General features: G+C 43.7%; 3 non-coding genes across 3 annotated transcripts; all 3 read right to left on the reverse strand.

Annotated features, from left to right (window-relative positions):
- Positions 1-11,311: 11,311 nt before the first annotated feature.
- TRNAR-ACG (transfer RNA arginine (anticodon ACG)) lies at positions 11,312-11,384 on the reverse strand. The gene has a single exon. It is a non-coding gene; the product is annotated as a tRNA-Arg (tRNA).
- A 5,723-nt stretch (positions 11,385-17,107) lies between these two features.
- TRNAA-AGC (transfer RNA alanine (anticodon AGC)) lies at positions 17,108-17,180 on the reverse strand. The gene has a single exon. It is a non-coding gene; the product is annotated as a tRNA-Ala (tRNA).
- A 455-nt stretch (positions 17,181-17,635) lies between these two features.
- On the reverse strand, positions 17,636-17,708 carry TRNAR-ACG (transfer RNA arginine (anticodon ACG)). The gene has a single exon. It is a non-coding gene; the product is annotated as a tRNA-Arg (tRNA).
- Between the last annotated feature and the right edge of the window lie 7,315 nt (positions 17,709-25,023).

The raw sequence follows: 25,023 nt of genomic DNA on the forward strand, positions 1-25,023 counted from the left end.
TAGATCCCCACCAGCAACAATAGACCCCCTAGCAACAGTAATTCCCTCCCAGCAACATTTGACCCCCTAGCAACATAAGGTCCCCCCAGCAAAAATGGACTCCCTGAGCATCACTAGATCCCCTGAGAAACAATAGATCTCCCCAGCAACAATAACCCCCCCCCCCCCCCCCCCGCCGGTAGCAATGCAACAGCCAGCATCAGTAAACTCTCCAGAAGCCAGGAACAATAGACCTACCTCAACAGTAAATATTTCCCAGCAACAATTCACCCCCTAGCAACATACGATCCCCCCAGCAACAATGGGCCCCCTGAGCAACATTAGATTCCCACAGTAACAATGGACCCCCTAAGCATCATTAGATCCCCTGAGAAACAATATATCCCCCACTAGCAACAATAGATCTCCACAGCAACAATAGCCCCCTGCCAGTAGCAATTCAATAGATCTCCCAACAACCAGCATCAATAAACCCTCCAGAAGCCAGCAACAATAGATCCCTCCCTGCACAGTAAATCCTTTCCAGCAACAATTCACCCCCTAGCAACATAAGCAACAATGCAACAATGGACCTCCTGAGCAACATTAGATCCCCTGAGAAACATTATATCCCCACCAGGAACAATAGATCTCCCCAGCAACAATAACCCCCCCCCCCCCCCCCCCCGCCTGCCAACAGCAATACAACAGATTTCCAAACAACCAGCATCAGTAAACCCTCCAGAAGCCAGAAAGAATAGACCCCTCCCTGCACAGTAAATCCTTTGCAGCAACAATTCACCCCCTAGCACCATAAGATTCCTGCAGCAGCAATGGACCCCCTGAGCAACATTAGATCCCCTGAGAAACAATAGATTCCCCCAGCAACATTAGATTGCCCACCAGCAAAAATAGATCTCCCCAGCAACAATACCACCCCACCAGTAGAATACAATAGCTCTCCCAACAACCAGCATCAATAAACCCTCCGGAAGCCAGCAACAATAGACCCCTCCCTCAACAGTAAATCCTTCCCAGCAACAATTGACCCCCTAGCAACATAAGATCCTTCCAGCAACAATGGATCCCCTGAGCAATATTAGATCCCCTGAGTAACAACAGATTCCCCCAGCAACAATAGATCTCCCCAGCAACAATAACCCCCCGCCAGTAGCAAATAGATCTCCCAACAACCAGCTTCAGTAACCCTCCAGAAGTCTCAACAGTAAATCCTTCCCAGCAATAATTCACCCCCTAGTACCATATAATCCCCCCAGCAAAATTAGACCCGCACCAGCAACAATAGACCTCCCCAGCTGCAAATAATGCCCCCCAGCAAATCCCCAGCACCCCAATTCAGTGCTGGAGATGGCAGAACTACGTTCCCCCACGTTCCTGCTGAACCCCCCCCCCCCCCCCCCGCTTTTACCTCTTAAGCTGGCAATAGATGTATTGAAATCTAGTTGGTTCAGCAGGACCGGCTCGAATTTCTATTCATCTATGAGCAGTCTGGTTGCACTGAAGTTGATCTTTCGATCGACTTCTGTACAGCAAGCATGACACTTTTTTTGTACGATTATTGCCGCTGGATATAGCCACCAGCAGTGATCATTGTATTCTGTTGGTGGGGAAACCTCCCTGCTGTCAGAATACAGTAGTGCAGCGGGAGGAATTCCCTTTTTAACAATGAATGTGTGAATAGGAGAATTGAACGATTTTCTTTTCTTCAAACCACGGTTGAAGTAAATAAAATTGCTTAAAGGGGAACTTCACTGCATCTGAGCACCAAGAAACAAAAATGCTTTTTGATTAATTTTTAATATTTAAAGCAAACTCACCCCCCTCACCCCCATCCATCCACGGCTCCATGCTTTTGCTGAGAAATAACTTTGAAAAACTCCCCCCAAGCATTTCTGGCCGTAGCCATCTTGAGTAAGGGCAGATGATTCTTGTAGCATTTACTTCCTGGAATCCATCTGCCCTTAGCTCAGGCATGCAGTGAGCAGGGTGTGTTTAGCTGAGAAAGCCCCTCCTCTTCTCCTAAAGACTTCTGGGATGTATGACATCATTTATGCAAAACAGACGGGACGAAACGCTACAGTGCCGGCTGAGGCCATCTCCTGTGAACGCCGGACTCCTGGAACAGGTTGAGCGGAGTCTACTTACCCATTACTTCAGCTTCTGGAGTTTCCTACAGATGCCGCTCCCGTTTCCAATCTCTTCTCCTAAAGACTTCTGGGATGTATGACATCATTTATGCAAAACAGATGGGACGAAACGCGTCAGTGTCGGCTAAGGCCATCTCCTGTGAACTCCGGACTCCTGGAACAGGTTGAGCGGAGTCTACTTACCCATTACCTCAGCTTCTGGAGTTTCCTACAGACGCCGCTCCCGTTTCTAATCCCGGCAGGGTGACTCCTTTCATATGTCTGCAGGATTTGAGACACAAGATGTTTGACAGCTGCATGAAGCACAAAATGTGGGGTCCCCAATGATCCATTCAGTATAAATCCACTATTCTGCCTACCAGTATAATAACTATTCATTCACTAGGTATGTACCTCAGCACTGGTCCCTTCAAATGTCTCCTCTGATTGTGGATGTGACCCCGGTGGTGCCCTTTAAAAGGGTCTGAGGCTCCCAGAGATTGGCAGAACGAAATGTAAGCCACACAGCTGCTGTTGCCGCTGAGTCAGTGAATGGAAAAACAAACAGAATCATGAACCTGTGAAAAGCAAGCACAGGATATAAAGTGTGTAACCAGTTTATCTGAAAGTACTAAAAACAGACCAAGAGATTATCTCTTCTCCTTGATCAGGCTGCAGGAATGTACAACAGTTACTGGAACTGGGAGCAGATGTACAGTATAGGGCATGCAAATCCTTTATCTGCTTTGGTAACATTGAGGGCTTCCCACCTCCAATCACTGTCACCTTAAAATAATGGTGTCACTGTACTTAACTGTCTATTAATGATCCCCTTCATTATCATATACCTGACCCCTCTGTATAATTGCACTACAATACCAAATTTCACCGCTAGGTGTCACTACAGGAGAAACTATTAGTGACCCTGTACTTGACAGTTCCTAAACCCTGGACCCTGCATTCACTATATCTGGTCTCCTACAGAAGAAGGGGAGGATCAGAGGAGACAGGATCGAACATTTGTTTTACATAATGCAGAGGATAAAACCCTGAGATTCCACAGTGAGTATGAAAAACATTATTATTATTATTATACAGGACTTATATAGCACCAACAGTTTGCTCAGCACTTTACAATATAACGGGAGACAATACAGCAACAATACAGTTCAATACAAGAGGGTGAGGAGGGCCCTGATCCTGGGAGCTTACAATCTAAACATGCTTTACTGCATATACAGACTGATTTTACTGTTGTGGGTTTAGTTACACTCAGGGGTGGACTGACCATTTGGGCTCTCGGGCTCTGGTCAGTGAGAGAAGGTGGTCAGTGAGAAGAAAGCTTCAAAGACGTTGGTGTTTAGTGGAAAATGTGGCAAACTTGCTCATCAGAATTGGAGCGGAGTTCCCCCTCAACCCTCGTTTTCGTGTTCTATCTGTTTATCTGAGGCATTTCTCAAATCACTCCTCACATCCCCCCTGCATTCCTGTGAGGCAAAGGTTATCTTCTGGCAGATGGTGTGGGGGACAACCAGGAAGACATGAGAAGTGGAGCCATCCAGTCTGCAAAAGGTGTCACTTTTATCACCCAAAACTATGTAGGCCCACTCATTATCAAACCAACCAGAATAAGTGCACAGTCCTCAGATCAAATGTATGGTTCATATCACGGGATATGAGCTGGTAGTTTAGTGTAGGGTTTCCCAATGACCACTCCCAAGTCAGAGCCCCTTCCCTTCCCCTGAGAGACCTATTAAGAGAGTTAGAGTTTGTGTCACACACACAGGGATCTCCGAGCAACATCGTAACAGAGGAGATCAAAGAACCTTTCGGCTCACAACTTGAATTTGCTAAAACCAGGCAAGGCAAGTAACTTACCCTGTATTTTCTCGCTATTCTGTTTGCTGTGTCTTTGTATACATATATATATATTCTTGTGTCATCTCTGTAACTATTTATTTGCATCTGTTTGACTCTGTTAGAAATAAATCTTTCTTTCTGAAAGTGTTAAACTGTTTCTAAGCACTTACTTGCAATTCACGAATCCCTGCCTTTGAAGAGACGCTACGGTTTGTCATATATCTCTGTATAGCAAGGTCCGCGGGCCGTGCTATATAGATCAATATTTCAATCATTATAGTGTATATTTAGTAACGGGAGTTTCCCAGTCTCCGACAAAAGTGGTGGTGGCAGTATAGGGTTAGTTGCGTAACTAACCTGACCCAGTAACAAGCGCATCCAGGCTGCAGGCACCGATTGTAGTCCATTAGCTGGGCAATCGCTGTGTAGGGTGCAGCTGGGTGGGGCCTTGTTACGCGCGTCACACCGCGGTTTTGGATCGGCCGGCCCTTCGGTCACGAGTTTGGTGAGAAGGTCTGGGGTCTGACGCCGTGGGCGTGACGTATTACTGTTAGTCGCGGCTGTGCGATTGTCGCCTGTTGGTGGCGGTGACCGCGGGTCGTGACAGAAAAAATGTCCCTTACATTGGTGGTCAGTGAAAAGAATGTCTCTTACAATGGTAGTCAGTAGAAAGAATGTCCAATATATTTGTTGTCAATGGAAAGAATGTCCCTTACATTGGTGGTCAATGAGAAGAATGTTCCTTACATTGGTGGCAAGTGAGAAGAATGTTCCTTACATTGGGGGTCAGTGGGAAGAATGCTCCTTACATTGGGGGTCAATGGGAAGAATGTTCCTTACATTGGTGGTCAATGGGAAGAATGTTCCTTACATTGGTTGTCAGTCGGAAGAATGTTCCTTACATTGGTGGCCAGTGTGAAGAATGCTTCTTACATTGGGGGTCAGTGGGAAAAATGTTCCTTACATTGAAGGTCAATGGGAAGAATGTTCCTTACATTGGGGGTCAGTGGGAAGAATGTTCCTTACATTGAAGGTCAGTGGGAAGAATGTTCCTTACATTGGGGGTCAGTGAGAAGAATGTTCCTTATATTGGGGGTCAGTGGGAAGAATGTTCCTTACATTGGGGATCAGTGAGAAGAATGTTCCTTACCAGGGGCGGACTGACAACTCATGGGGCCCCCGGGCAATAGGGGATCATGGGGCCCCTGTGTCCTTGCCCAAACTCAAAAAAAGCCTATGGAAAAGGTACCAGGGGCATCTCATGGAGCCCCCTAATGACCCCGGGCCCTCAGGCAGTGCCCGAGTTTCCAAATGGTCAGTCCGCCCCTGTTCCTTACATTGGGGGTCAGTGGGAAGAATGTTCCTTACATTGAAGGTGAGTGGGAAGAATGTTCATTACATTGGGGGTCAGTGGGAAGAATGTTCATTACATTGAAAGTGAGTGGGAAGAATGTTCATTACATTGGGGGTCAGTGGGAAGAATGTTCCTTACATTGGTGGTCAGTGGGAAGAATATTCCTTACATTGGGGGTCAGTGAGAAGAATGTTCATTACATTGGTGTTCAGTGGGAAAAATGTTCCTTATATTGGTCATTATTGGGAAGAATGTTCCTTACATTAATGATCATTGGGAAGCATGCTCCTTACATTGGCGGTCAGCGGGAAGAATGTTCCCCTTAGAGATAGCTAAAAAGATCATTAGCATCTGTGAGAATCAGAGAATGTTCATTGCTCAAGGAACCCCTACCAACTGCTGAGAAATCCTAAGGTTCCACGCATCCCTGGTTGAGAAAGGCTACTATAGACAACTTATTTCAACCTTGGTCGTCCATTCTTACCTCTACTATTAACAGCATTTTCTTGTACAACCGTATTATTATTATTTATTGAATCTTGTATTTTTTATCTAACTACTTGGTTTCTATATTCCCTAATGCTTCTGAAATCGTTTAACCTTTTCCAATAAACAACCTAAAGTTCATTAGTTTGAAATACATTTTATGCGCATTATGCGTTTGGAACATCTCTTAGTTCATCAACTTTTTTTTTTGTTTGTTGTAGTTCCTTTATTTTCGAAACGTTGCTTCATACAGACATATGTAAGAACAACAAATAATAAAGTGACATAGAAAGTCTCACAGTTAAATTAGGTGCAAAAGGTTACAGTAAAATCAGAGCAAAGATGAAGACTTCAGGTTGGTCATCATCCAACAGAATGTATAAGGCACATACCATAGCGTCAGGAGCAGGGGCGGACTGACAACTCATGGGGCCCCCGGGCAAAAGCGGATCATGGGGCCCCTGTGTCCTTACCCAAACTCAAAAAAGCCTATGAAAAAGGTACCAGGGGCATCTCATGGGGCCCCCTACTGACCCTGGGCCCTCGGGCAGTGCCTGCGTTTGCAAATGGTCAGTCCACCCCTGGTCAGGAGGAGCCTTCAACGCATGCTCATGAGCTCTAGAGGTGCAACCAAATACAGTAAAGAGTACAGGGGAGCACATGATACCCCTATGGTCAGTATGACCCAGAAAGAAGGTATAAAAGATAAATGACATGTAAGGTCAGATAGCTGCATTGTGACATGCCCCAAAACTGGGCCAGGTGTACGGGATGGAGAAGGGGAATAGGAAGGAAGAGGGTAGCAGGCCAGATGTTGGGGGAAGGAAGGGCCCAGGTATAACAGACATGGAAGGTGCACATGGGAAAAAGTACAGGTACAGAGAGAAAAATTAGCAATGAAAAGGATTGAGAAAAACTACAAGTACCTAGAAGAACAAGGTCTCTCACCAAGAGTGTCAAGCCAAAGTCCAAGGAGGTCAACCAGATTGTGAGACCTCCTGCAGGTAGGAATAAATAAAGTATTTCCCAGGCCTCCGAGTGTAGCCGTGAGGTCTTCCATGTCTCTGAGTTCTTTGACTTTAGAAAACCAAAGGGACTTCGAAAGTAGGTTCACCGACCTCCAGCATAGAGGGAGCTCATCAACTGTTCATTACTTTATTCTTAACCACTTCCAGTCCGGACACTTTCACCCCCCTCCAGTCCAGGCCAATTTTCAGCTTTCAGAGCTATCATACTTTGAATGACAATTGCGCGGTCATGCAATACTGTACCCATATGAATTTTTTAGCATTTTGTGAAATAGATAAAACTTTATTTTGGTGGTATTTATTCACCACTGGGATTTTTATTTTTTTTGCTATATAAATGAAAAAGTCCAAACATTTTGAAAAAAAAAGTGTTTTTCTTATAAAATTTAGCAAATAAATAATCTTTCCTTCTAAATCTTGGCCAAAATGTATTCACCTATCTTTTTAGTATAAAAAAAAAAAAAAAAACCTTAATTCGTTTATAACCAAAAATGATAATTTTTCAATATTTTTTTTTTACATTTTTATTTTTTTTATATTATTATTTTTATATATATATATATATATATATATATATATATATATATACAGTTGCAAGAAAAAGTATGTGAACCCCTTGGGATTACGTGGAGTTTTGCATGAATTGGGCATAAAATGTGCTCTGAACGTCATCTAAGTCACAACAATAGAAGAACACAGTCTGCTGAACATAATACTACACAAACATTAGATGTTGCCATGGTTTAATTGCACATAACATGTAAACATTCACAGTGCAGGGAGGAAAAAGTATGTGAACCTTTGGACTTAATAACTGGTTGACCCTCCTTTTGGCAGCAATAACCTCAACCAAACGTTTCCTGTAGTTGCAGATCAGACCTGCACAACGATCTGGAGTCATTTTGGACCACTCCTCTTCACAAAACTGTTTCAGTGTAGCAATATTCTTGGGATGTCTGGTGTGAATCGCTCTCTTAAGGTCATGCCACAGCATTTCAATCGGGTTGAGGCCAGGACTCTGACTGGGCCACTCCAGAAGGCGTATTCTGTGCTGTTGCAGCCATTGTTTTGTTGAATTACTTGTATGCTTTGGGTCATTGTCCTGTTGCATCACCCATCCTCTGCGGAGCTTCAGTTGGCAGACAGATGGTCGTACGTTTTCCTGCAAAATGTCTTGATAAACTCTGGAATTCATTTTCCCATCAATGACAACAATCCGTCCAGGCCCTGAGGCAGCAAAGCAGCCCCAAACCATGATGCTCCCTCCGTCATGTTTCACAGTGGGGATGAGGTTTTGATGTTGGTGTGCTGGGCCTTTTTTTCTCCACACATAGTGTTGTGTGTTCTTCCCAAACAACTCAATCTTGGTTTCATCTGTCCACAGTATATTTTGCCAGTAGTGCTTTGGAACATCCAGGTGCTCTTTTGCAAACTTCAAACGTGCTGCAATATTCTTTTTGGACAGCAATGGCTTCCTCCGTGGTGTCCTCCCATGTACTCCATTCTTGTTTAATGTTTTCCTTATTGTAGATGTGTCAACAAATATGTTAGCATGTGCCAGAGATTTCTGTAGGTCTTTAGCTGACACTCTGGGATTCTTCTTTACCTCATGCAGCATTCTGCGCTGTGCTCTTGCAGTCATTTTTACAGGACGACCACGCCTAGGGAGAGTAGCAACAGTGCTAAACTTTCTCCATTTGTAGACAGTCTGTCTTACCGTGGACACATGAACATCAAGGCTTTTGGAGGTACTTTTGTAACCCTTTCCAGCTTCATGAAAGTCAACAATTCTTGATCGTAGGTCTTCTGAGAGCTCTTTTCTGCGAGGCATGGTTCACATCAGACAGTGCTTCTTGAAACCAGTAAACCCAAAACAGGTGTGTGTTTTTTAAGGGCAGGACAGCTGTCAGCAACACATCCAATATCATCACACTGATTGGAGTCAAGGTTGGCTCAATCCTGGCTCCAATTAGCTCTGGGAGAAGTCATTAAGCTAGGGCCTCACCTACTTTTTCCTCCCTGCACTGTGAATGTTTACATGTTATGTGCACTTAAACCATGGCCACATCTAATGTTTGTGTAATTCATGCAAAACTCATTCCAATTCATGCAAAACTCCACGTAATCCCAAGGGGTTCACATACTTTTTCTTGCAACTGTATATATATATATATATTTTTTTTTTTTTTTAACATACCATCACGCTAGCAGTACAGCGTCACCATAGTGACACTACTACTTGTGGGGGGTGATGAAGATTTTTTTTTCTTTTTTTACACTGATTGCTTTTACACCCATAAAGGCTGTAAATTCAATCATTTCTCCTTCTCTCTGGCTGCATTCCTGCAGCCATTTAGAAATACTGTGTGAGTTGTGATTGGTCACAGCTTGTCACATGGTACAAGGCTGTTGTGAATAGCCCTGTTCCATGTGACCTCTGTGATCATTCACAGATTTCACACGTAGTAAGCAATGATGTCAGGAAGTGGCATCTTGCTTACTACTATTCATGTGACCACTGATTGGCCAAACAGTGATCACATGAATCGGGACCTTACACAGAGGTCCCGTACAGCGGGCACCAGATTGCTCTCAGGGAGCACGCACAAGCAGTGAATGTGGGTGCCGTTTATAAACGGCAACCCGCTTCGGCACTGCTCCCGTCCGGCTGTTTATGTACATGGTCCGCAAGGGAAGTGGTTAAACTATAATTAAAGAAAACTTTTTTTTTTTTTTTTAAGTTTTGGATAGGGATTAGAATCCCATTCAGGATTTTACTGCTGACGGTGCCCCTATGATCACCAAGAATGAAAGTCAAAGAAAATCCACCATTTTGGTTGCCACCAGAACAGAAATAAAGGAAACAATTTCCAATGGGGACACTAGTTCCGGTGACAACCAGGGACTCCCTCACTTTGGAGGGAGTTTCTCTCAATTTCTGTTTTGGCTGTGCGACAGGAAGTGAGGGGAAATCTCCCCAATGGGACAAGTGGTTAAAAAATATCATTCATTTTTTTTGTTCATTCCTGTATTCATATTTATGTAGTTATGGATGTTATCTGACAATTTTTAATACCATTGTATCAAGCAAGGAATGAGAAACAATGTTACCACCAGGGGCGGACTGACAACTCATGGGGCCCCCGGGCAATAGGGGATCATGGGGCCCCTGTGTCCTTGCCCAAACTCAAAAAAGCCTATGAAAAAGGTACCAGGGGCATCTCATGGGGCCCCCTACTGACCCCGGGCCCTCGGGCAGTGCCTGAGTTTCCAAATGGTCAGTCCGCCCCTGGTTACCACATTTCATCATGGTTCACTGCAAGCCCTACAACACTGAAGTCTAATGCCCGGAACACACTATGAGAAAATTGTGTGAAAATTTTCATACGACTGATCGTCTGATAATCAGATCCAGGGGCCAACTGACCATTTGGAACTCGGGCACTGCCCGAGGGCCCGGGGTCAGTAGGGGGCCCCATGAGATGCCCCTGGTACCTTTTTCATAGGCTTTTTTGAGTTTGGGCAAGTACACAGGGCCCCATGATCCCCTATTGCCCGGGGGCCCCATGAGTTGTCAGTCCACCCCTGATCGGATCATTAGTACACAGCTTTCGAGAGCCAATCATGACAATTCGTATGACAATATCCGAAGGGACAAGCACGAAAATTTTTACCAGATCGTTCGATTTTCATTTAATCAGTACAGTAGTCGTCCGAAAATACAATACAAATACAATACAACACACAACATCACTTTTCGAAATTCGTTTCTTTCATTGGAGAATTTTTGTATCTTTAGTAACCTTTTCATTTTCGTATGTGAGACTAGCAGGCGAAAAAAAAAAATGGGCGATCGTTCGTTCGATATTCTCATCCTGTGTACGGGGCTTTGGTGCCCAGGGTGCCCCAAGTCTTTTAGGACCCTGGAAACACCTCTGCCCTGTCTGCTCAGCTATTCTCTTTCACCCAGATTATTATTATTATTATACAGTATTTATAAAGCGCCAATAGTTCGCTCAGCGCTGTACATTACAAAGGGGGACAGAACATGTGACAGAACAATACCAATACAATGCAAAACATGAGGGGATCAAGGGCCCTGCTCTTTCGAGCTTACAATCCCAGATGGTTCATGCTTGGCTTTGTGTGAAAACCCCTCACTGATGGGGGATGGGTTGAACTGATTTATAATCGCATATATATTTTTTTTTTTTTGCTTAAATCCCAACAGTAATGATGTATCCATTGCTACATGTGGTATAAAATACTGAATCATCTGGATTGCAATGAAAAGAATAATTTATTTCAGCAATGCACTAAAAAATGTGTTTTAACAAGATCTGTGTTTTAAAGAATGTTTTTTTGAAAGGTCCATTTTCAATTGATTGCTATGGTTATGACACCGATTTGATTATTTAACAAAACGACATTGGACCTTAAAAGCAAATTTAAAAACTCGAGCCAGGCAGGAGTCGAACCTACAATCTTCTGATCCGTAGTCAGACGCGTTATCCATTGCGCCACTGGCCCTTTAAAGTGCAGCCCCCAAAAGTGTTTTCTAGAATGAAGTCTTTAGAACTTTTCTGCCACAATTTTTCTATATATAAAGTTGTATCAGGATGAATGAAGAATGCTGAAAGTCTGTTACAAAGAGGCGTGCAAACATTTTTTTTAATTATTATTATTATTATTATACAGGATTTATATAGTGCCAACAGTTTGCTCAGTGCTTTACATAATAATGGGAGACAATACAGCAACAATACAGGAGGGTTAGGAGGGCCCTGATCCTGGAAGTTTACAATCTAAGAGTTAAAAATATTTTAGTAATTTTATAAGTTTGTCACAATGTACTATGACTGTATCATTTATTATACATGGAGATCATATCCCCCCTTATGTATTATACATGGAGATCATATCCCCCCTTATGTATTATACATGGTGATCGTATCCCCCCCTTATGTATTATACATGGAGATCATATCCCCCTTATGTATCATACATGGTGATCATATCCCCCCATATGTATTATACATGGAGATCATATCCCCCCTTATATATTATACATGGAGATCATATCCCCCCTTATGTATTATACATGGAGATCATATCCCCCCTTATGTATCATACATGGAGATCATATCCCCCTTATGTATTACACATGGAGATCATATCCCCTCTTATGTATTACAAATGGAGATCATATCCCCCCTTATGTATTATACATGGAGATCATATCCCCCATATGTATTATACATGGAGATCATATCCCCCCTTATGTATTATACATGGAGATCATATCCCCCCTTATGTATTAAACATGGAGATCATATCCCCCTTATGTATTATACATGGAGATCATATCCCCCCTTATGTATTATACATGGAGATCATATCCCCCCTTATGTATTATACATGGAGATCATATCCCCCCTTATGTATTATACATGTAGATCATATCCCCCTTATGTATCATACATGGTGATCATATCCCCCCATATGTATTATACATGGAGATCATATCCCCCCTTATGTATTATACATGGAGATCATATCCCCCTTATGTATTATACATGGAGATCATATCCCCCTTATGTATTATACATGGAGATCATATCCCCCCTTATGTATTATACATGGAGATCATATCCCCCTTATGTATTATACATGGAGATCATATCCCCCCTTATGTATTATACATGGAGATCATATCCCCCCTTATGTATTATACATGGAGATCATATCCCCTCTTATGTATTACAAATGGAGATCATATCCCCCTTATGTATTATACATGGAGATCATATCCCCCCTTATGTATATACATGGAGATCATATCCCCCCTTATGTATTATACATGGAGATCATATCCCCCTTATGTATCATACATGGTGATCATATCCCCCTTATGTATTATACATGGAGATCATATCCCCCTTATGTATTACAAATGGAGATCATATCCCCCCTTATGTATTATACATGGAGATCATATCCCCCCTTATGTATTATACATGGTGATCATATCCCCCTTATGTATTATACATGGAGATCATATCCCCCCTTATGTATTATACATGGAGATCATATCCCCCCTTATGTATTATACATGGAGATCATACCCCCCTTATGTATTATACATGGAGATCACATCCCCCCTTATGTATTATACATGGAGATCATATCCCCCCTTATGTATTATACATGGAGATCATATCCCCCCTTATGTATTATACATGGAGATCATATCCCCCCTTATGTATTATACATGGAGATCATATCCCCCCTTATGTATTATACATGGAGATCATACCCCCCTTATGTATTATACATGGAGATCATATCCCCCCTTATGTATTATACATGGTGATCATATCCCCCCTTATGTATTATACATGGAGATCATATCCCCCCTTATGTATTATACATGGAGATCATATCCCCCCTTATGTATTATACATGGTGATCATATCCCCCCTTATGTATTATACATGGAGATCATATCCCCCCTTATGTATTATACATGGAGATCATATCCCCCCTTATGTATTATACATGGAGATCATATCCCCCCTTATGTATTATACATGGAGATCATATCCCCTCTTATGTATTACAAATGGAGATCATATCCCCCCTTATGTATTATACATGGAGATCATATCCCCCCTTATGTATTATACATGGTGATCATATCCCCCCTTATGTATTATACATGGAGATCATATCCCCCCTTATGTATTATACATGGAGATCATATCCCCCCTTATGTATTATACATGGAGATCATATCCCCCTTATATATTATACATGGAGATCATATCCCCCTTATGTATTATACATGGAGATCATATCCCCCTTATGTATTATACATGGAGATCATATCCCCCCTTATGTATTATACATGGAGATCATACCCCCCCTTATGTATTATACATGGAGATCACATCCCCCCTTATGTATTATACATGGTGATCACATCCCCCCTTATGTATTATACATGGAGATCATATCCCCCCTTATGTATTATACATGGAGATCATATCCCCCCTTATGTATTATACATGGAGATCATATCCCCCCTTATGTATTATACATGGAGATCATATCCCCCCTTATGTATTATACATGGAGATCATATCCCCCCTTATGTATTATACATGGAGATCATATCCCCCCTTATGTATTATACATGGAGATCATATCCCCCTTATGTATTATACATGGAGATCATATCCCCTTTAATCTCCTCTGTATTTCTATGTATGTTTTCACACTGAGGTGTTGCGCATACGATGCAGTGTAAAAACTCCTTGCAGCATCTTTGGGGCATGTTTCGCAAGTTAAAAAATGCCCCAAAAACGCCTCTTCCTATTGAAATCAATGGAAAACGCCTAAAAAATGCCTGAAAAGCGCCTCAAAAACACCTTTGGGAAGGACTGGTAGTGCCGACATTGGCGGCTACGAATGTCAATCACCGGGTCCCAGCTGAAGATTCTCCGCCGGCACTAGGCGATAGCTGAGTAACACTGACAGGGGAGAGACCTGTGTGTAATCAAAGCAGGTCTCACCTGCCAGCAAGAACATGCTGCTGTGTATTTCTCTGCACAGCAGCATGTTTCCCCAGTAAAACACACAGCACACCATGTAAAACAGCACACAGGTAAGCCTTTGATCTCCCCAGATGTTAACATCTTCCTGCCCAGTGCCATTAGTGGAGTGTCAGTGCTTTTTATGAGCACTGATCACTGTATTAGTGTCACTGGGGATGTCAGTGACAGTCAGTTCCCCCCCCCCTCCCCGGTGTCAGATTGCTGCCATTACTAGTATAAAAAAACATTAAATAAAAATTCCAGTATATATACCGCCATTTGTAGACGCTATAACTTTCACGTAAACCAATTAATTTGCATGTATTTGGAATTTTTATTTAGCAGAATACATTTTGGCCTAAATTTATGAAGAAATTTGATATTAACATTTTTTTACTGGATATGTTTCATAGCAAAAAGGCAAAAATATTGTTTTTTTCACAAAAGTGTCGGTCTTTTTTTGTTTATAGCACAAAAAAATAAGAAATGCACAGGTGATTAAATACCATCGACAGTCAGTGCCGCCGGTCAGTGTCTATTACTGCCAACAGTCAGTGCCCAACAGTGCCGCCAGTCAGTTCCTCCTATCAGTGACCTTCAGTGCCGCCTATCTGTGCCTATCAGTGCCACCTATCTCAGAGGTTGTACCCTTCCTCAGAGGTTGTACCCTTCCTCAGAGATTGTACCCTTCCTCAGAGGTTGTACCCTTCCTCAGAGGTTGTACCCTTCCTCAGAGGTTGTACCTCTTCCTCAGAGGTTGTACCCTTCCTCAGAGATTGTACCTCTTCCTCAGAGGTTGTACCCTTCCTCAGAGGTTGTACCCTTCCTCAGAGATTGTACCCTTCCTCAGAGGTTGTACCCTTCCTCAGAGATTGTACCCTTCCTCAGAGGTTGTACCCTTCCTCAGAGATTGTACCTCTTCCTCAGAGGTTGTACCCTTCCTCAGAGGTTGTACCCTTCCTCAGAGGTTGTACCCTTCCTCAGAGGTTGTACCTTTCCTCAGAGGTTGTACCCTTCCTCAGAGGTTGTACCCTTCCTCAGAGGTTGTACCCTTCCTCAGAGGTTGTACCCTTCCTCAGAGGTTGTACCCTTCCTCAGAGATTGTACCTCTTCCTCAGAGGTTGTACCCTTCCTCAGAGGTTGTACCTCTTCCTCAGAGGTTGTACCCTTCCTCAGAGGTTGTACCCTTCCTCAGAGGTTGTACCCTTCCTCAGAGGTTGTACCTCTTCCTCAGAGGTTGTACCCTTCCTCAGAGGTTGTACCTCTTCCTCGGAGGTTGTACCCTTCCTCGGAGGTTGTACCTCTTCCTCAGAGGTTGTACCTCTTCCTCAGAACCACAGAGAGATCAAATACCACTGAAAGAAAGCTCTATTTGTGGGAAAAAAAGGACATACATTTCATTTGGGTGCAGCGTTGCATGACCGCGCAATTGTCAGTTAAAGTAATGGAGTGCCGTATTGCAAAAAATGGCCGGGTCAGGAAAAGGGGGGAAATCCTCTGGAGGGCAAGTGGTAAATCCACCATAAAATGTAAACCTCATTTCATTTATATCGTTTTTAATGCAACAAACAGCAGCATGGATTGATTTTTCATGGAAAGTTAAATTGTTCCTTTTATTTATTTGTAAAAGATTTGTATAAATACTCATCCATGAAAACGGCACGCAAAAATTCGTTCTCTGAGAAAGAGGCAAAATCGAATGTTCTCATGCAACTCCCTCCTCACTGGCCTGCCTCGCCGCTGGCTATCCCCGCTTCAGTCCATCCTGAATACGGCTGCCAGACTCATTCACCTTTCCAACCGCTCCGTCTCCGCCACCCCCCTCTGCCAATCCCTCCACTGGCTTCCGATTGTGCAACGGATCAAATTCAAAATCCTAACACTGACGTACAAAGCCGTCCACCATACTGCCCCGAACTACATCACTGACCTAATATCCAAGTACCGCCCAACACGCACACTCCGCTCCTCACAAGACCTCCTTCTCTCTAGTTCCCTGGTCTCCTCCTCCCATGCCCGCCTCCAGGACTTCTCCAGGGTGTCACCCATCCTCTGGAACTCCCTGCCCCAACCCATCAGACTATCACCTACTCTCCTCTCCTTTAGGCGCACCCTGAAAACCCACCTCTTCAGGGAAGCCTACCCCACCCCCTGCTAACTTGCCGACCTCCTCCACTCTTCCTACCACTCCATCCCCCACAGCTATCTCCTCCTGTGCCACCATCCCCTCCCTCCTAGATTGTAAGCTGGAAAGAGCAGGGCCCTCGATCCCCTCATGTTTTGCATTGTATTGTATTGTTCTGTCACATGTTCTGTCTCCCTTTGTAATGTACAGCGCTGAGCGAACTATTGGCGCTTTATAAATACTGTATAATAATAATAATAATTCTGTTTCCTGCAATTGAAATGTTTTAATGCGGATCCTGGCCCTCTAGATGGCGCTGAGAAGCATACTTATTTTCTATGACAGTCAGTGCCATCTAGTGGCCATACTGCAATATGCGCATTCATACATTGGAATTGCAGAGAATATAATCTGATAATTGATTTTTTTCCCCATTCCCACGGAACAAATTTACAAGCAGTTCCAATGGATAGACACATTTTTGATGAACTGCTGTATCTTTACTAGAGTATTTTATTTAAGTAAAAAACACTTGGAGAATGCGGGCATCGATCCCGCTACCTCTCGCATGCTAAGCGAGCGCTCTACCATCTGAGCTAATTCCCCCACCTGAGCTTTTGGGTCCATTTAAAGGGACACAGGCTGGTTTAACCTCACTTAATGGTTTGGTCATATAAATCAGGTGAGCACACACAGGTGAAGGAGCATGAGAAGTTTTTTTTGTGTGGACTTTTTCTTATAAAAATATATTTTTTATATTTCTTATTTATATATATCTATATATATATATTTTACATAATCTTCACTAGTGGAAGTTGTCACAATTAATCACGGATTGATTGTGGGAACGTATTTGCAGCAGAATGTGGACTTATATACGCTATTTAAAATGTAATATTAATTTGCAAAATATATTGTATAAGTATGCACATTTTTTTGAGTTTCTTCATAATTTGATATATTTTTTAGTGGAGCGCGGCACATTTATTTGTTTTTGATAAATGTATGTATTGTCTTCTTTATAAAGGTAGTTAAAAAAGAACTGACAACTAAAAAAGATGCGAGCCAGGCAGGAGTCGAACCTACAATCTTCTGATCCGTAGTCAGACGCGTTATCCATTGCGCCACTGGCCCCTTGTCCGAAGTGAGACCACCACAATACTTTCCTCTTTGTAATAATCGGGCTGCATTAAAAAACAGGGTTGTTGTTAGTAAACCACCGGGCCCCATAAAGCCAACCCGACGGGGCCCCATAAAGCCAACCCGACGGGGCCCCATACAGCCAACCTGACGGGGCCCCCCTCCTACCTAAGAAACCCACCGTTTTCTATGCTTCACTTGTGAATTAATACAGTGAGTGATCGGTACCAATCAGTCATTGTGTTCATTCAGGATAGGAAGGGGCTGATAAATGTGACATATTTACCGAGCCCTTCCTCACTCTCCATCCTGAAGGATCCTATTGTGCGCTAGCAGCTGCCAATGGGAAGGAGAGGAGGGAAGCCGGCAGCACTGCGGGAGTGGGGGTATACAGGGGGGGCCTGTGCAGCAGCGGGAAAAGTATGGTGCACAGGGAGCGTGATGGGTGCAATGGGGAAGGGGGCAATTACTGGAACTGATCCTCTGTATGACTCTCTGCAGCAGAGAGAGAAGAAGAAGCCAGCTTTCAGCTGCTGCAGAGAGCCATACTGTGGATAGGTTCCAGTTATTACCCTCCTGCCATGCCGACCTCCCTCCCTGCCCACATTGGATTCACCCAGCTGCCTGTAGCATATAGCGCAAATATAAACCACTGAGTGGCGATTAAATACCACCAAAAGAAAGCTCTATTTGTGTGGAAAACAAATGATACAAATGTCATATGGGTACAATGTTGCATTACCACGCAATCGTCAATCAAAGTGCGACAGCGTTGAAAGCTGAAAATTGGCCTGGGCAGGAAGGGGTATAAGTGCCCGGTAGGCGAGGGGTTAAGGAAGTTCTCGCCTCGACTGTAATAAGTTCTATTCCTGGAGTATCCTACTAAATTCCCTATCCCTATCCAGGTTTTCCAATAATAGAACAACAAAAACAACATTCTACACCTGGTTGTGAAACTACCTTGTGCCTGGCTGCGGGGATAAGCACTAAAGGTAGCTGTAGTTGGATATAATGCAGCAAGCATAGCATTATGACAGATAGGGAGGTATAGAAAAGCAGAGCCAAGCAGAATATGTACCATAGAGAGGAAGGAAAAGCACAGCTAAAGTGTGATCTTAGCGCGTCAGTTCAGGCAGACATCTCTCCATCTTCATACCTTCATTTACAATCCATGAATTAGTGACAGTCTGCTTGACCAATATCTATGATGTACAGATATCCATCTCTTTCCCCAGATTGACCTCCGAATTCTTTGTCACTAACTACTGACCCCTAAACTCTGCGTCACTAACTACTGACCCCTGAACTCCGAATCACTAACTACTGACCCCTGAACTCCGCGTCACTAACTACTGACCCCTGAACTCCGCGTCACTAACTACTGACCCCTGAACTCCGCGTCACTAACTACTGACCCCTGAATTCTGCGTCACTAACTACTGATCACTGAACTCCGCGTCACTAACTACTGACCCCTGAACTCCGCGTCACTAACTACTGACCCCTGAACTCTGCGTCACTAACTACTGACCCCTGAACTCTGCGTCACTAGCTACTGACCCCTGAACTCTGTGTCACTAACTACTGGCCCCTGAACTCTGAATCACTAACTGCTGACCCCTGAACTCTGCATCACTAACTGCTGACCCCTGAACTCTGAATCACTAACTACTGACCCCTGAACTCTGCATCACTAACTACTGACCCCTGAACTCTGTGTCACTAACTACTGACCCCTGAACTCTGCGTCACTTACTACTGACCCCTGAACTCTGCGTCACTAACTACTGATCCCTGAACTCTGAATCACTAACTACTGATCCCTGAACTCTGAATCACTAACTACTGACCCCTGAACTCTGCATCACTAACTACTGACCCCTGAACTCTGCTTCACTAACTACTGACCCCTGAACTCTGCGTCACTAACTACTGACCCCTGAGATCTGCATCACTTACTACTGACCCCTGAACTCTGCGTCACTAACTACTGACCCCTGAACTCTGCGTCACTAACTACTGACCCCTGAACTCTGCTTCACTAACTACTGACCCCTGAACTCTGTGTCACTAACTACTGACCACTGAACTCTGCGTCACTTACTACTGACCCCTGAACTCTGCATCACTAACTACTGACCCCTGAACTCTGAATCACTAACTACTGACCCCTGAACTCTGCATCACTAACTACTGATCCCTGAGCTCTGCGTCACTTACTACTGACCCCTGAACTCTGTGTCAATGGATTACTGGAACCATGCCCTGTGGTCTGATGACACCAAGATCAACTGATTTGGTTCAGATGGTGTCAAGCGTGAGTGGCGACAACCAGGTGAGGAGTACAAAGACAAGTGTGTCTTGCCTACAGTCAAGCATGGTGGTGTCACTAAGGAGCTACAGTTCATCGAGGGAAACATGAATGCCAACATGTACTGTGACATACTGAAGCAGACCATGATCCCCTCCCTTCGGAGACTGGGCCGCAGGTCAGTATTCCAACATGATAACGACCCCAAACACACTTCCAAGACCACCGCTGCCTTGCTAAAGAAGCTGAGGGTGAAGGTGATGGACTGGCCAAGCATGTCTCCAGACCTAAACCCTATTGAGCATCTGTCGGGCATCCTCAAACGGAAGCTGGAGGAGCGCAAGGTCTCTAACATCCACCAGCTCCGTAATGTCGTCATGGAGGAGTGGAAGAGGACTCCAGTGGCAACCTGTGAAGCTCTGGTGACCTCCATGGCCAAGAGGGTTAAGGCAGTGCTGGAAAATAATGGTGGCCACACAAAATATTGACACTTTGGGCCCAATTTGGACCTTGTCACTTAGGGGTGGACTCACTTTTGTTCCCAGTGGTTTAGACATTAATGGCCGTGTGTTGAGTTATTTTGAGGGGACAGCAAATTTACATGTTATACAAGCTGTACACTGACTACGTCACATTGTAGCAAAGTGTCATTTCTTCAGTGTTGTCACATGAAAAGATAGAATCAAAGATTGACAAAAATGTGAGGAGGGGTGGACTCACTTCAGGGAGATACTGTATATACATTCTCATGCAGGCCATGTCTTGATACAAGCCAACTATATTTAACACAACAAAAGGATAGCTAATTACTCTCTGCTATCCAATTCAACTTTTCAAAGGAGATTCTTTACAAGGTTACCTGCAAGGGATTGTAAAATGCAAATAGGTCTGGTTAAGCTTTTCAAAGGGTACATTGTTTATATATTTCAGGATGATAAAGAACGTGATTTGACCAAACAAGAAGTATTTATTGATGGTAATTAGACTCAAGGGGGTATTCATGGGAAATAGTGAAAGGGTGACTTGTTTATCCTGGTAAACACTAAAGTGACCTTAATTGTTATTTACAGTATTTACAAGTGAAGTCTTTTCATGTTAAGATTAGAAGTGTTTAGTCAGCTAATCAGAGACCCCTCCAGCTTTGCTTGCTGGTAGGAAACTGTATACCAAGTGAAGGTTTAGCCCAGTGGTTCTTAACCTTGTTGGAGGTACTGAACCCCACCAGTTTCATATGCGCATTCACCGAACCCTTCTTAATTGGAAAAATATAATATGATTTTTAAAATTCAAAACATATGTATATATTTAGGTATATATTTATACATAGGTGCACAAAATGAACAAAACCGTTAAGAACAAAGAACAAAACCATTAAAACATGATTTTCACACAAAAACAAAAACATAATAATGAATATTTACTGCACGAATCATATGAGTCGGGTGTGGGTCTTCACCTCCGCCGAACCCGCGAGACTGACTCACCGAACCCCTGGGGTTCGATCGAACCCAGGTTAAGAACCATTGGTTTAGCCATTAAGAAGAGATTCATTCGTTCATTAATACGGATGCGCAGGTATAGATCATAACATGCATTATTGCACGCATGGAAGCTACCTAAGTGCATATTATAGATCGGACATATGCTGGACCGTGTAGTATCTCCATGTTTGATATTAAGTATCTTAAATGGGACTCTGAGGGCTGGTGATCGTTGTAATATTTACAAATATTCTGCTTCATTTTTGTTATCTGTTGCAAGTATCTTTTGGAGTGTTCTGAAGCAGAATAAAAATGTCTTTCTCTGGATGAATCTAATTGCTGCGGGAAAGTTAATTTCTTGGATAGAAGAGTTTGACGTTCCATATTACATATTACTTACTACTGACCCCTGAACACTGCATTACTTACTACTGACCCCCGAACTCTGCATTACTTACTACTGACCCCTGAACTCTGCATTACTTACTACTGACCCCTGAACTCTGCATTACTTACTACTGATCCCCGAACACTGCATTACTTACTACTGACCCCCGAACTCTGCATTACTTACTACTGACCCCTGAACTCTGCATTACTTACTACTGATCCCCGAACTCTGCATTACTTACTACTGACCCCTGAACACTGCATTACTTACTACTGACCCCCGAACTCTGCATTACTTACTACTGACCCCTGAACTCTGCATTACTTACTACTGATCCCCGAACTCTGCATTACTTACTACTGACCCCTGTACTCTGCATTAATTACTACTGACCCCTGAACTCTGCATTACTTACTACTGACCCCTGTACTCTGCATTACTTACTACTGACCCCCGAACTCTGCATTACTTACTACTGACCCCTGAACTCTGCATTACTTACTACTGACCCCCGAACTCTGCATTACTTACTACTGACCCCCGAACTCTGCATTACTTACTACTGACCCCCAAACACTGCATTACTAACTACTGACCCCTGAACTCTGAATTACTTATTACTGACCCCCAAACACTGCATTACTTACTACTGACCCCAGAACACTGCATTACTTACTACTGACCCCAGAACCCTTCATTACTTACTACTGACCCCAGAACTCTTCATTACTTACTACTGACCTCTGAACTCTGCGCCACTAACTACTGACCCCTGAACCCTGCATCACTAACTACTGACCTCTGAACTCTGGGTCATTAAATACTGACCTCTGAACCCTGCATCACTAACTACTGACCCCTAAACTCTGCATCACTAACTACTGACCCCTGAACCCTGCATCACTAACTACTGACCTCTGAACTCTACATCACTAACTACTGACCCCTGAACTCTGTGTCACTTACTACTGTACTGCTAAGCCTTGTTATCTGTATAACTTTTTACTGAACTCAGCACTGTAGAAACTAATGTGTGGCCCTGGCATTCCCAATATTCCACTACAGATATTGTGCTTTGCTTTTACAATCATTTTTTATCACTGCCTCTTTTTATACTATACAGGTTATTTCAGACTCTATTCACATAGTTACATAGTTAGTCTGGCTGAAAAAAGACAAAAGTCTATCCAGTTCAACCATTAAAAAAAAAGTTATAATCCTACATCCACAGTTGATCCAGAGGAAGGCAAAAACCCAGCAAAGCAGAGTCCGGGGAGACCAGATATAGTGAATGCAGGGTCCGGGGAGAGCGGATATAGTGAATGCAGGGTCTGGGGAGAGCGGATATAGTGAATGCAGGGTCCGGGGAGAGCGGATATAGTGAATGCAGGGTCCGGGGAGAGCGGATATAGTGAATGCAGGGTCCGGGGAGAGCGGATATAGTGAATGCGGGGTCCGGGGAGACCAGTTGATGACACACCTGATGAAGGGTCCTGTGAGACTCCGAAATATTGCCTTGCTGTAACTATGTGACCTTTCATTAAAACTTTTAGACCCATATTGGTGATCCTTGGTGTTCTGGTGACATTCACCCTTGCATGTGCACAGTAGGATACAGGCTGTGATGCCACATGGCTTCAATTCTGGTTTCCCTAACTTGCAATGCTGCAACCGGCAACCTTGAGGCTAGTGAGAAACTGGGCTGGGCAACAACGGCTCTGGACCCCTGGAACGGTAACTGTCCTTTTATGAAAAGTCAACAGCTACAGTATTTGTATCTGCCGACGTTTAAAATTCATTTTAGGGAGCCTGAATCTCCTATTTTTGATTTACTTAAAAACACTTGGAGATCGATCCCGCTACCTCTCGCATGCTAAGCGAGCGCTCTACCATCTGAGCTAATTCCCCTCTGTGCTTTACTTTCTGGGGCAAGTGGTTGATGTCAAATATATACTTTGGCAACTCAAAGGGGTGGGATGGAACATTTTTTTCAATTCAGCAAATCTTGTTGGGTAAAGTTCTTTCATTTCAAAATCAAATGTTAAAAGCAATTTGAACAATATTCATTAAGTCGCTGGATGTGCTAAGAATGTTCCTGCAAACATTTATTCAGTAATCTACTAGAGCATGGACAGCTTTATTTTGCCCAAATTTCCACAGAAATATTGAATTGGTTTAATGTTGATTTTCTATCCAAATAAGGTAAAGGATGAGCCAGGCAGGAGCTGAACTTCTGATCTGTAGTCAGTTGCATTGTCCATTGCGCCATTGGCCCCTTGAACCCCTTTTGCCTACCGCAGTGTTTTCCTTCTTGTACATATCAGGTGGTCCAATGTTCATATAACTAGCATTGAGATAGATGTTCAAGTCGAACATAAATTCAACTCAAACATTGGCTGTTTGTGAGATCGGCAAACACAAAAATGGTAAGGACATTCGGCAGGCTGTTCAGCCACCGCACCCCACAATGCACCACCAGGGCGCAATGCATTTTGGGGCACGGCGGGCGAACAGCTTTGGCCAATCCCAGCGCATGATGATGTCAAAAGGGGGCAGGGGTGACCCTGCTCCCTTATGACATCATCACAGTATTTAAGAACTGTCAGAACTGTCAGGCTGAAGCCTAGGGAACAAGGGAGCTCACATGGTCCCCCCAATGTTTATGCTCCACCCCAGCATGCACCAGGGGCAATAAACCCCATTTGTGATTGGTCAAAGCAATGCACCTGACCACAGGTAGGTATTGCACCTGACCTGTGGTCAGGTGCATTGCTTTGGCCTATCACAATGCACCGCCAAGGCGGTGCGCATTATGGGGAGCAGAGGGCAAACAGCTTTGGTGAATTCCAGTGCATGATGATGTCACAAGGGGGCAGGGGTGACCCTGCTTCCTTATGACATTATCACAGTATTTAAGAACTGTCAGGCTGAAGCCTAGGGAACAAGAGAGCTCACATTTCCCCCAATGTTTATGCTCCACCCCAGCATGCACCAGGGGCAATAAACCCCATCTGTGATTGGTCAAAGCAATGCACCTGACCACAAGTTAGGTGTTGCACCTGACCACAGGCCTGTGGTCAGGTGCATTACTTTGGCCAATCACAATGCACTGCCAGGGCACAGTGC

Source organism: Staurois parvus, unplaced genomic scaffold, assembly GCF_062004578.1.
Source record: "Staurois parvus isolate SC_StPar_1 unplaced genomic scaffold, SC_StPar_1.0 ptg000691l, whole genome shotgun sequence".
In the NCBI taxonomy this organism is placed as follows: domain Eukaryota; kingdom Metazoa; phylum Chordata; class Amphibia; order Anura; family Ranidae; genus Staurois; species Staurois parvus.